Source organism: Nothoprocta perdicaria, unplaced genomic scaffold (genome assembly GCF_003342845.1).
Source record: "Nothoprocta perdicaria isolate Ctin4 unplaced genomic scaffold, notPer1 scaffold_47, whole genome shotgun sequence".
In the NCBI taxonomy this organism is placed as follows: Eukaryota; Metazoa; Chordata; class Aves; order Tinamiformes; family Tinamidae; genus Nothoprocta; species Nothoprocta perdicaria.
The window spans coordinates 3,364,966-3,377,338 of NW_020455721.1; the positions used below are offsets into that span (position 1 = coordinate 3,364,966).

The following is a 12,373-nucleotide window of genomic DNA, read 5'->3' on the forward strand; positions in this document are numbered from 1 at the left end:
GTTCTTCACAAATAAAGGTTTTTTAATAAACTGAAAGGTCCTCCGCTCCTGCCTGATGATAAAATGAAAGGAACCAGTGAGGTATGGTACAACGTGGCAGCAAAAAAAGAGAAGCTCATCAGAAAATAACAAAGGTGCAAGTTAAAGATAAGGCAGCTGTCAGAGATTAATCCTGCTGGCCTGATTGTTTTCTTTAATACCAAGCCCTGCAATAGCAAGCGATAAGTTTGCTGAGTAATTTGGTTTTTGGTGAGGAAATAAAATTCAGGTAGGCCTCATAATTGATTTCCCTTTCTTTAGTTTTCTAAACATAAAAAAAAAAAAAAAAAAAAAAGAAAAAAAAGAAAAAAGAAAAAGGGCCCTCTGCTTTGACTACACTTTCCACTTTTCAAATATTCTCCAAGGCTACGAGCATCCCCCCAAGCAAGGTCTGCAGGAAGATAAGTCTGAGGGCACCCTCTCCTTCTCTAGCATCCTTATGGGAATGCATTTGTTTGCTTCTAAATTGCAATTGCATTACTTGAGCATGCTCAACCTGAGGTTGCCTTCATCTTACTTTTCGAAAAATGGGCAAAATGTGAAGTAGTGGAAAAAGCTAACTTAATAAGAAAGTCTGTGCCCTCAGGTCCTGGCTCACTGGGAGACCTGCCCATGTGCGTAAGGGTTCCTGCCAAGTCCATACCCAGGTTTCTTTCCAAGGACATGGAAGAGGGAAGAGAGGAGCAAGGTGTGCTGAGCGAGGCAGGAGCCCTGCAGGGCTTTGGGAAGGCCCACGGGATGTCCTTTCCAAAGCGAAATCCTGCTCCCTGCTCAAAAGCTGCTCCTTCTTCCTCACTCACTGGTGTGCACAGCCAGCCCGGTTAAGGCCGCAGACACAACGTGGGCAGCAACTGTGGGAGAAAACAAGGGGGGAAAAAAATTAAGAGAGGAAAACCTTTCCAAACAGGAGACTCCGTAGCAAGGAGGCAGCCCTGCACTCAAGTGAGAGGATGATCCTAAGAGAGAGGCAGCCCGTGTGTGCGTGCGCACGTGCCAGCGCGCGGTGCATGCGCGCATGAGGCAGCAGCAGCAGCAGCAGCAGCAGAGCGTTATTTATTGTGACAAAATGAACAGCCCCCAGGATGCTCATCCAGCAGCTAATTTCTCATCTTATCTATTATGTGAATGAGATGGGAAAACAGTTTCCTGTTTTTCACAGATATCGCTAACATGAAAGATACAGAATGAATTCCCTTGAAAGCCATGCAGTCAGATCCAGTCACAGACTCATTTATTTCAATGGAAGGAATTAATGCAGTCAGGGCTGCCCATTGATGGGAAACAAGTCTATAAAACTCTCTATAGAAGCCAATGTATTAAGTCCACCTTTAAAACTGACAAAGAGCTTAACGGGCACTTTCTCCACATCCATTTCCATGCACCCATGTACCTGCAGACACTCGTTTGTTCACATCGCACACACACAGGGCACGAACCTTGTCGCTTCCCTTATCCAGAAACGGGATTTCCAGGGTGTTGCAAGGCAGCCTCAGGGCTGCACAGAAGGGTAATCTGTACTACGGGCTTTTCCTCTATGAAGGAATCTGTTACTTCTGGAGAGCGTCTAAGGCTCTTATCAGGTGCAAAAGTAAGCAGTGACAAGTGCAATGAGCCGGCAGGTCTCAGCATTTTCTACACTCAGCACAATTTAGAGGCAGGCTTTGGAAAAAGTCCTGTGTGAGGGCAGACTGAGAGGCTCTCCAGTGCTGCAGAAGCTAGGCTTTTATTAATGAAGGCCTTGTTATGTATCTTCTAAAGCAGGCGCTCAGAGGAAAGCTCCAAAATCACTCTGTTTACATGTCCGCAGGGAGTTAGTGGCCACAGCCTTGCTGCAGCCACAGCCACAGTTACAGTTATGCAAGTCTGTCAAGGAGTAAAAAGTGAAATGACACTTGACCCTTCTCAGGCCATTTCGGCCTATTTAATGTTGTTTTTCACCTTTTTTTTTTTCTTCCAGCAGGGGGAGTATCTGGACTTAAATGCCACAGGGAAGAGACAACGTTTTCAAGGCAGAAATCAGCAAAAACAGCTCAGCCTAGCAATGAGCTTTCCGTGGTGGCGGCTTCCCTGCAAAGGGCAGCGGTGGCCCCTGTCCCTGCCACTGTCAGCAGCCCCGGAGGCTCTGCGGGATAACGGGACCACCAAGCAACAACCACAGGCACGCTGTGGCCACGGCAGCCCCGCGGGCAGGAGGAGGAAGAGAGAGAGGAATGGCAGAACTAACAGTGCAGTAGCTGCTGTAGGCACGGGGCGGATCCCTGCGGGTGACATGTCCCAGGCCTCCTGCTCCTGCTGCAGCATGCACTTAGATCCCTAGGCCTTATTGCCCGAAAAGCCAAGTCCGCCCAACTTCCATTACCCTCAGAAAGAGAGGAAACAGCTCTGAGAGCCAGGGGCCCTTGAAAGGTCATTTAAAATGATGGGTTTTGCTTCCTTTTCTTTCTGGAGGTGGGACAGCATGGAGCCTGAAGGTAACGTTCAAAGGAGGAATGGGAGTAATGGTGGTAAGGGAGGATCCGGCCTTCCTTAGGATGAGACACCCACTCGAAGGGTGGTCTCAGCCCTGTCCTCGGGGGGACGAGGGCTGAGCATGAAGAGCTCCCTTGACAGTATAAGGGCAGGTGGGGTGGGATGTGCGCTGCCACGTCACACTTCATGCCCAGATTCCTTTTCCTCAGCTAGATGACTATGGGAAATGGGCCATGATCTTTGCTCAGAGTGTACCCATCTGTTTTGTGTGGGTTTTTTTTGTCTCCTCAGCCTTTTTATTATGAGTTCTAGAGACAACAGATATCTTGCTGTCTGCTGTCAGCTGAAAGACAGCAGCTCTTACCCCGTACAGGGCAAGGGCATCGTCTGGCCTGCCACATGGAGGGAGCAGGCAAGATATTTGCCTGCTGCAGGGAGACAGGAGGTTGACCCACATGCCTTTGAAGAAGTGGTAGGACAAGCACAGTAGAGTCCTCTACCCCATGACTTTTCACTCCAAGCAGACAACAAATCCAGTCATTGGATTCTGTCTGGGAGTGTGAAAACAACCCATGGGAAGGGAGCGAGAGTAGGAAAGGTGGGCAGGGGAGGAAGGTAAAGCTGAAGAAGGTTAAAAGAAATGAGAAGGGACAATGCTGATACCACTAACACACAGTAAAGAGATGCTTCAGTTGCACTGCAGCAAGCCACTACTACAGGAGAAATGAAAATAAATACAGCCTCCAGCCCTAATGAAGAAAACTCCAGAGTGGGCTGAGACCTTAACTGATATAAATGAGGATCATTATCTTCACTCTACTCTTCTGCTCAGCACAGGGCAAGAAATGCTGTGGTGGGAGGAGGGTGCCAGGGGTGTGAAGCACAGGTCCCTTGACAAGGAGGCTCATGTGAAGGGTCAGGGGAAGCGCTTTGGGGGCTGGGGAACTTGTGTGGCCCATCTGCAGACCTCAGCTGTCCCAAGCTAATGGGGTTTGCCCCAGCCCTTGGTCTAGTCAAAAGTATCTGGGCTCGTACCGTAGCAGAAAGAAGAGTTGTTTGGGGATGCGGGTGACATTGTGCTGCCCCCACATCCATTCTTCTAGGTCACTGGCCACCTGGACAGCATTAGCAGCCCACCAGGGAGGCTTGCTCAGCTTCATGGTTTTCCTCACCTCTCCAGAACACAGCTAGGCTGGTACAGTCACTCTGTGCCATCCCAGGGAACATGGTGCAAGGAGCATAACGCAGAGAGCATGGGAATGTGGCCTCTCCTGGTGCACTCCATATCCACTTCCACAAGTTAATATATAATATCATAAACCTCATTCAGTTTGGGTGAGGCAAGTGGATACAATGTATAGGCAGGCAGCAACTTACACAATCACTGAGTATTTTACCCTAATAAAAAGAGCTGGAGCCCAGGTAGGGCAGAGGGAAAAAATAGACACAGTAAGACAAAGTCACCGTGGCATTAAATAAAATTCATAACAGAATGTTGTCTCATTTCTCTAGTGCCCATGCAAAATCTTCTCATATAGACTTGATGGAAGACATCTACCTCACATAAGCAGCTCTGCTGCAAGTTAGCTGAGGGGACAGCATTTTAGGTTTTATTTCTAATGAAAAACAGAAGATTTTAACTTAGTTAATATTTTTCATAAAGATGTCTATAAAAGTCCCATAATGAAATGGAATAAAACTTGTTTAGACATTTTCCTCTCACAACATGTTGGCCTTTGGAGGTCATATTTTGGAGTTTTGCAGTGAAATTTTAAAATCAGATGTCAAAACCTGTTTTAGCTGGCTCATATCAGTTTTCATATTGTCTGTGTTACTTATCAATTACATCAGGACAGTTCTGATAACTAACATCAGGGGATATCATACAATTATTATAATTAACAACTCCCAAATTAAATAATTCACCGGGCGGAATTAGTTCTGAAATGCTACAAGGCAAATTTCCAAAAGTGAAATTTCAGAGAAAATATTTAAACAAACATACTTGTAGTTCAGATAGGGTAGAAACAGCACACCCAATGAACTGAAAATTCAGTTTCAGCCATCTGTAGTGAAGGCTGGCATCTGAACACTGCTCCCAATCAAACTGGCAGCATGTTCACTTGCCTCTGAGGATGCAGGCTAGCACGTGCACAGGCTAGGAAGTCTCCTGCATGACCTCTCCCATTTTTTTTTTCCCTCTGTGGTGCTAGGAGAAAAGAATAAAGGAATGGGAAGGAGGTGATGGAAGATGGATAAGAGCTCCAGCAACTGAAATGTTAAAAAAATAAAAAAAAAAAATCAGTGTTTCATTGCGGTCCCTCACGCTGAGGTACAATATACACAGTGTGGCTGCTTGCATGCCAGAAAACCAATCCAGATGCTTATTTTCACCATTATTTTCCACCACAGTAAATGACTCATCCTTAATCTCAGCCAAACCTGGGGACAAGGGTTAACCTAGAGTTCGCATCAGGCTTTGTTTACATTCAATTTTCTCAGTAAGGTCAGACCAGAGAGTCCTGGGTTGGCTTGGCTTTTTTTTTTTAAATTTGCAACATTTGTATGGCTTTAACATGATTTCCTGAACTGCCGGGCAGATAGGTTAGCTATATCTAGACAGGTACATTGTGATTTTATTCAAGCTATTCTGTCAAATAAACTAATCGTGACCTGAAAGAACTTATTTCTCCTGGTCCAAGTAAAAGCAGCCTGCAATGCCACAGCAAGGATACAGGATCCAAAGGGGTTGTGATGAAGCCACCAAAACCTTCGTTGCTGTAAGTATTGCCTTGCTTCAGGAACGCAGGTTTCCTGGATGCACTGGCCCTGCCTCCTTTGCAAAAGCAGTCGAGGATGCTGCTCTCGCTCCCAGCGCGCGCACGTCCTCAGTGCTCGAGCAAAGCATTAGAGAGCGTGTTTCCCAGGCAATTTGCTGTAAGTGCTTGTACAAATCATATTTACCAGCACTTTCTGGAGCAGTTAACAGACTTTAAAGAACAGCCCTGTAAGTTCCCAGATAACTGGTATTAGGCACAGCTCTTTCCAGCTTGAAAGCTCAAAGCGACTCAAAACAGCAGGCTGAGAAAGGAGGGTTAGGAGCAGCTTTGCCCAAGCTCGGGAGGGGATGTGTTATCCCTCTGTCCCACTACGCTCTGGTTTTCAGCTGTGTCGCCTTGCAGGGTGCCAGCTGGTGGTTGGGTTCCTAATACTAAATTTCACTGCCAACACATTAAGAGTGCCTCAAGTGCATAAACCAGCAAAAAGGACATAGAAAGCATAGCTGCAACCAAAGCACATCCTGAACATGGTCCTCACCTCAGAAGTCCTCCTTGAATATGATTTTCATTTGCTTTAAGGTACAGGAAGATGACACTTTCAACAGGTATGCAACAATCATCTCCTAAAGGAAAATGAGAAGTTGGAATTGGCTCATTAAAACCAGTAGGTCCCACATTGCTATTTTATTTATTACTCTGCACAGTTCTTGGGGAAGAAGGGGGCAGGGTAATTTGCAAACATGCAAGAAGACCAGAACTCTGCCCTGAGGAGCTTTTTTTTTTTTTTTTTTTTTTTTTTTTAAGCTTAAATTAGGCAGCCCAAGCATAAACAAGCCTGGGTAACAAGAGTGTCTAGAATTTAAATACTAAATATTAGGAAAAAAAAAAAAAAGTAGTGCTTGAGGCCACAAGTCATCCTTTAATTGACAGCAGTTCAAAAGAAACCTTCCCAGGGGTAAGCCATTTCATAACTGCCTGCTGCGGGTGTCTCCTCCATCCCCCTGAAGCATCTGGCTCCAGCAACTGTTAGAGATAGAGAACTCCCGGGCTCTCCCTCATAAGGCTCAGGTGTGACAGCGAACAAGGATGCTCCCCAAAAACAGGGTGCTGGGAAACACAAGGGAAGACCAGAGTGAAGTCCGATCAACCGCAAAAGGCCGGGCAAGGAGGGCATGGCAGAGGGTCAGGGTGGGAAAGTCTGAGCTAGCCGTGAGTCAGGCACTGGATAAGGACACTGGAAAACTGGATTCCATCCCAGCCTTGACCTTGGACAAGTGCCTTGGTCTCCAGCTTGCCTGCTTGCACCCGCCAGTGGTGCCTGCCTTCGTCAGGCAGATATTGCTAAACTCTTCAGGGGAGCAAGTGGCTCTTGCCAGTTTGTGCAGCTCCGCTCGCAACAGGAGCCCGGTCTTCACTCAAGGCCGATGGGTTGCTGTAATGCAATAGAAAAAAAGAAAAAAAGTGCAAATTCTTGAAAATCAGGAACAACGTTCAAAGACAGACAACTGCAGCGAGTTCAAATGCGTGGCAGCTAAAGATCTGATTTCCAGTGTCACTACTAATTATTACATGCAAAAAAAATAAATAAAACACACACCACCAAACCAGGCTTTGAATGATCATACAGAATATCTGGATATGTTTCACTTATAACTAAAGACTGATAGCTGATATTTTATGCATTAAATATGCTCTCGTTGATTGAAAAAAATACACTTTGCAGTATTTTCCCTCTTTTTTTTTTTCCAGCAAAATTTGCCATGATTTAAAAAAAAAAAAAAAAATAGCACCAAAGCTACTACTGAGCATTTTTGCTCTCTGAAATATGGACCTTCAGTAAATTAAATATCACAAGAATCATTTTGCTAACAAATTTCATTAAAGGATGCTGTGGCCTGTTTCGCAAGAAATGAAAGAGACCATTCTGTACCCTGCACAATGAAAATAACTTTCAAAGTTCAAAATTTGATGAAGCTCTTTTCCCAATTTGAGGCCTGTTCTATTTTTCACATAGTGTTGACAAGGACTAGATGAGAAAGAAATTCAGTTTCCATCATCTATTCAGTCTCTGGCCGTTCTAATGACTAACGAGAGTGCCTGTTTCGATGGTGTTTTCTTGTTAAATGGAAGTGCATCCCATAGAAACAGAACTCAAAATTATCAAATCATTTCACAACCAACAGATGGTAACAGCTATATAAGCTGGTATTAAGCAGCAACGTGAAGGTAAAACCTGCTGGTAAAAATCCTGATCAAATTCCATATACTACACTCATCTTTTAAGATTTCCTCTCTAAAATATTCATGGCTGATTTTCTGTAAAAGATACCAGAGAAAGACCTCTTAATCAGAGAAAATCATTCTCTGTAGGCAGGGATTGAAATCAACTCTCTTTCCTTACATGCATTTTTTGGACAAATCTTTTTTTTTCCTCTCCCACAAAAAAAATAAATAAAAAAATAAAAAAATAAAGTATAGCAGTCTTTTATGATATTTTATCAAGACACCTGAAATTTAAGATCAGTGCATGCAGGGACAGATTCTGTGTGGAATTAACCTGTTGGTAATTCCCTTGGCTACCAACCTTTCTTATTCAGTGGGAAGAATTAAAAAAATATATATATAAATAAAAAAAATACAGCCTTGGAATATAATGCATTTATTTTTATTTTTTAAAAATCAGCGTGGAAATATGCTTCAGATTACAAACAGGCAGAGTCCCCCCTTGTGAGGAAGGGATGCTGCAGGACTAGCTGATCCCAGTGGCTTCCTCTAGCGCTGCCACATGAGGAACTGACAACATTGATCTGGACAGCTATTTGAAACTCAGCATAAAAAACAAGAGGTATTCAGGAGATAAAAAAAAAAGTCCCATTTTTCTGTCGCCTAGAAAAATCCTTTTGACATAACAAACTGCTGTTGTTCAACTGGTCGCTGCCTGCCTCGCGGTAATCCCCACCTCTTTGTGCATCAGGCTCTAAAACTGCTGAGCAAAATGTCACGCAAACACACCGATAAAGCCAGCTTACACCTCCTGCTGTGCTCTGCCTTGCAATTAAGTTCTTGGTTAGGAAATATATTAAAAAAAAATCTTTTTCAAGGTAAATTGAATTTCGTGTTGATAGGTCCCCCTAACTTAATTACCCAACACACAGAAACGCAGAAGCAGCAACAGGAAAAAGTTGAAAGATTCATTATAGTTTTTGAAATGCAGATGACTCCATTCCTCAACACAAGAAGGATTTCTCAGGATTGTACTGATGATTTATAAAGTCATTAGTTTCAAAGCAAACAAACCCAGGAAGCCTGGAAGGCTGCAGGGAGCAACATAAGTTGGGAACCCAAAATTTCTACAACCCACATTATGAATTCAGGCAACCAAAGGCACTGTTCTGTGCTGGTTTTGTGCCTATCAAGAGGGCTCCCCACTCCACGGCTCTCAGCCCTATCTCCTTCATCATCACTAAATTCACAGGGAAGAAAAAAAGAAAATCTGCTAAATGGAGACAAGCAGTTAGCATCCTCTCAAAGTCGTCCCCTGTTCCTCATAATCACTTGTCATCTCTAGAAAAGTTTCTTGAGCTGACCTTACCAGGACACTGCTCCCAAACTGCTACAGAGAAAAGGCAGAATTTGCAAATGCTTCTTCAAGTTAGCCTTTCTGGATATATAGATCCCTGGAAAAAGCACATAACGGATTAAAAGCACCCATTGCTCCATGCCACTCACCAGTGCTCATGGTGCTTCACTATCATATGTAAAAAAAAGCTTTCCTGCACACATAAAGTCCCCAAAATTTTGAGTTCAGGAAACTTTCATCTCAATTACCTTTCAAAATATCAGCATTTTTCAGTTCTATGCACAGCAACTCCCATATAGCTGTGGCATTCAAGCAGAGATGAGAGGGGTTAAGGTGGGAGGTGCTGATTGCAGCACTCAGGTGCATCTTATCAGCTGGACAATTGTCTTCATGTGGCATTTTTTTCCACCTCATCTTGCTAAAATAATTCCCCTGCCCCCCTTCCTAGGCTTTAACTTTCAGTACACTAACAGCAAGCCATGAAGAGCAAAAGTGTTGTGGAGAAAAAAAGAATATATACACACACACACACACTATATATATATATTTATGTATAAAATCATTATGCAAAAGAAAGCAAAAAACCAAGAACCAACGAAAACCAGACCCTGAGCTTTACAAAAAGCTGCATGTAACCTTTCTCTGTGGCTGGAGGAATTGAGAGAAACAAACATATTAGCCTTGGATTTCTGAGAAGTGAATCCATCTATGAGAAAGCCGCGGTCATTTACTTCTCGGTGTTCTCTCACTGCCCCTGCGAATACAGAGTGGCTGTTGTATCTCATTCCTTAGCTGTTTTATCTCATTCCTCATCAGCAACTCTGAAGATTATGTGTATGTATATATGCTTATACATATATACACGCATTTGTATACACACATATACCTTTTGATATCTAACCTGTTAACGGGGTGAAAATCTGTTCTTTGCTTTTAGGCACAGAAAGGAAATTTTCCCTGTATTTTTTACACAGACAGATAAAATAAATAAGCAGGAAAGATGAATACTTTTTTCTGTGTATCTGCCCAAAAGGAGGCAAGAAGGGGGAAATGGGGATCCTGCACTCTGTCCTTCTCCTTCTCCTTCTCCTTCTCCTTCTCCTTTTCCTTTTCCTTTTCCTTTTCCTTTTCCTTTTCCTTTTCCTTTTCCTTTTCCTTTTCCTTTTCCTTTTTTTTTTTTTCCTTTTCCTTTCTTTCTTGTTTTTTTCCAACTCTGGCTGCAAAACAATCGGCTTTTCCCGGGGCTGGGAATGTCTCCCCAAATCCTTGAGGGAGCACTGCCACCTACTGGGCAGGGCCCTGCATGGCGGTGCTATTGAGGAAAAAAAAAATACCCTTCTACTGCTCCTGGGTATCTGTGACAGGGCGAGAAGGAGCCTCTTGACCCAAAGGCAGCCCGAGTTCGTCCTCAGGGAAACGAGGCCCCGCGGGCAAAGGCGGGCAACCCCTCAGTGAGCCTGGGGCTCATTTGTTCATCATTTATTCATCCTCGGACTTTCCCCCAAGCAGAGCTGGTGGAGGAGCAATTCCAGCCCTCCGGGGAATACACGGAGGTCCTGAGGCTCCTGCGGCTGGGGGTGTTTGTGTCCCTTTCCTCTTCCTCCCTCCCTCCTGTTTCCCCTTCCTGGCATCCGTGGAGTGCAGGGCCCGAGGGCGGCCGCAGGGCGCTCCGCAGGCCGTGCAAGAAGAGCTCGGCGCCCAGGACAAGGTCAGGCCGGTGGCAGCTCCGCTCGAGCTCCCGCCGCTGCCGCATTGCAGGGATGCGCTCGGAGCGCTCGCTGGGAACTGGGATTTACGCCTGGCACTCCAGGCCTCTGTCTGGTGTAAGAGCAAAGGAGCAGGACTTGGAAAGTCAAGGGGAAAAAAAACAGTGGAGGAACAGGGTTGCAGGGAGGGAATTGTATTGTCCAACTTTTCAGTACACCCGTCCTATTCTATGACTGATTCCCTACACGGCCGCACGCCAAAGTGTGTACATCCCAATAGGATTTTTCTTTTTTTTTTTTCTTCTTTCAGTCAAATTACACTGCCCTTCCTCACGGTTACCGGCAGACCTTTTGCATCAGTACCAAGTGTGAGCTTGTTAGGCCGCAGGCGCGCGCCTGCCCTGGGACCCCATGGAGCAACGTTGATCCATGTGGCTCCCGGCATCCTAGTGGCTGCCCGAGAAGATGGACAGGGACCTCAGGGAGCTGAGGCCTGAACTACGGTCAATAAAAGCAAGAATTCTGGAGGGAGGAAAGAGAAAGAGAAAGAGAAAGAGAAAGAGAAAGAGAAAGAGAAAGAGAAAGAGAAAGAGAAAGAGAAAGAGAAAGAGAAAGAACTTTTTATAGAGTTGTTAATCATTTTTTCTTTTATTTTTTTAATAACTCCTTTCTCTGCTTACTCCTTCTCTTCCTTCCTTCCACTTGTGCACACTCCATAGCACTTGCCCTAATCCTAGCCCACAACCATTGCACCGATGCAGGCACCCAAGGGCAGAACATCCAAGGAAGAACTGAATTATTCCTCACTGAGCCTCCCTGCCAGCCCCAACAGCAGCCCACAGCCCAGAGCAGCCTGACCGTGTGCTGGCTGTGCCATGGGGAGGCCAGCGCAGAACCTCGCAGAGAGAAAGGGAGCTACAGTCATTATAAACGGGCCTTCATGGCAAGAACAGCAATGAGGAAGAAAAGGGAAAAAAAAAAAAAAAAAGCTTTCAGGGAGAAACAGAAAATAATGTTTTGCAATTACAGTGCACAGCTGCCGCCGCTCCGGCGCGTGCTGCACACAGGTGCAGCTATTACAGCAATGAATAACACTCACTAAAGGTGTCGTCCGTACGGGTACTAATACAAGGGCTGAAAAGGTATTTTCATTTGCAGCCTGATGTTGAGAAGAGAGAGGAAAAAAAACAAGTAGAAAGGTATCTTGCCACCTCGCAGGCTCTGGAGTGTCAGGTGAGCAGGTGGGCACCGGCAGAGATGCTCCTTATACTGTTGGATTGGGAAAAACCTAATGATTCACTGGGTAATATCTGAGTTAAGGCTGTTGCTAGCAGGAAAACAGGCTCTTTTTAAAAATATATATATTTTTTTCAGTTTTCTTGCTGTGAGGAGACCATTTTCAGAAGTTTCTTCCCTTTGTTTCGTTGAAAACACCTGAACTGAGGCAGAGCTGGTTGTTTGCCCACACCTTGGTTTGGCCCTCGAACCCTATCATGGTGGGCAAGGGTGCTTCTCACTGCAAGGAGAGTATCCCTTGGGAGCAGGCACTTTGCAGCCCACTGTTGCCAAAAACATAATCTTTCCAGACTGCTTTACATCCGTTCTTCTGTCCCAAGCAGGAGCTGTGAAAAACGTTTAGCAGGGAGCTTAGAAGGGTCAACAGGGAAAAGCAGCCAAGGGGCTACCCAATGCAGCCCAGCACCTCGATACATCTTTTACTCATCTATGGGCTGTGGAGCGTTTTTCCACCCATAGCAGAGATGCCTAAATGAGAAACATAAGCTCTCTGAGCCCAGGTT

The 12,373-nt window shown here is 45.0% G+C and overlaps 1 long non-coding RNA gene across 2 annotated transcripts; it reads right to left on the reverse strand.

Moving 5' to 3' along the window:
* Positions 1-868: 868 nt before the first annotated feature.
* LOC112953931 lies at positions 869-9,170 on the reverse strand. 2 transcript variants are annotated; one of them, XR_003250644.1, is made up of 4 exons: positions 9,117-9,170; positions 6,554-6,720; positions 5,827-5,911; positions 869-890 (listed from the first exon to the last, which is right to left on the reverse strand). It is a non-coding gene; the product is annotated as an uncharacterized LOC112953931 (long non-coding RNA). The 2 variants fall into 2 exon arrangements; XR_003250643.1 differs by lacking the exon at positions 869-890 and adding an exon at positions 4,268-4,717.
* Positions 9,171-12,373: the final 3,203 nt, after the last annotated feature.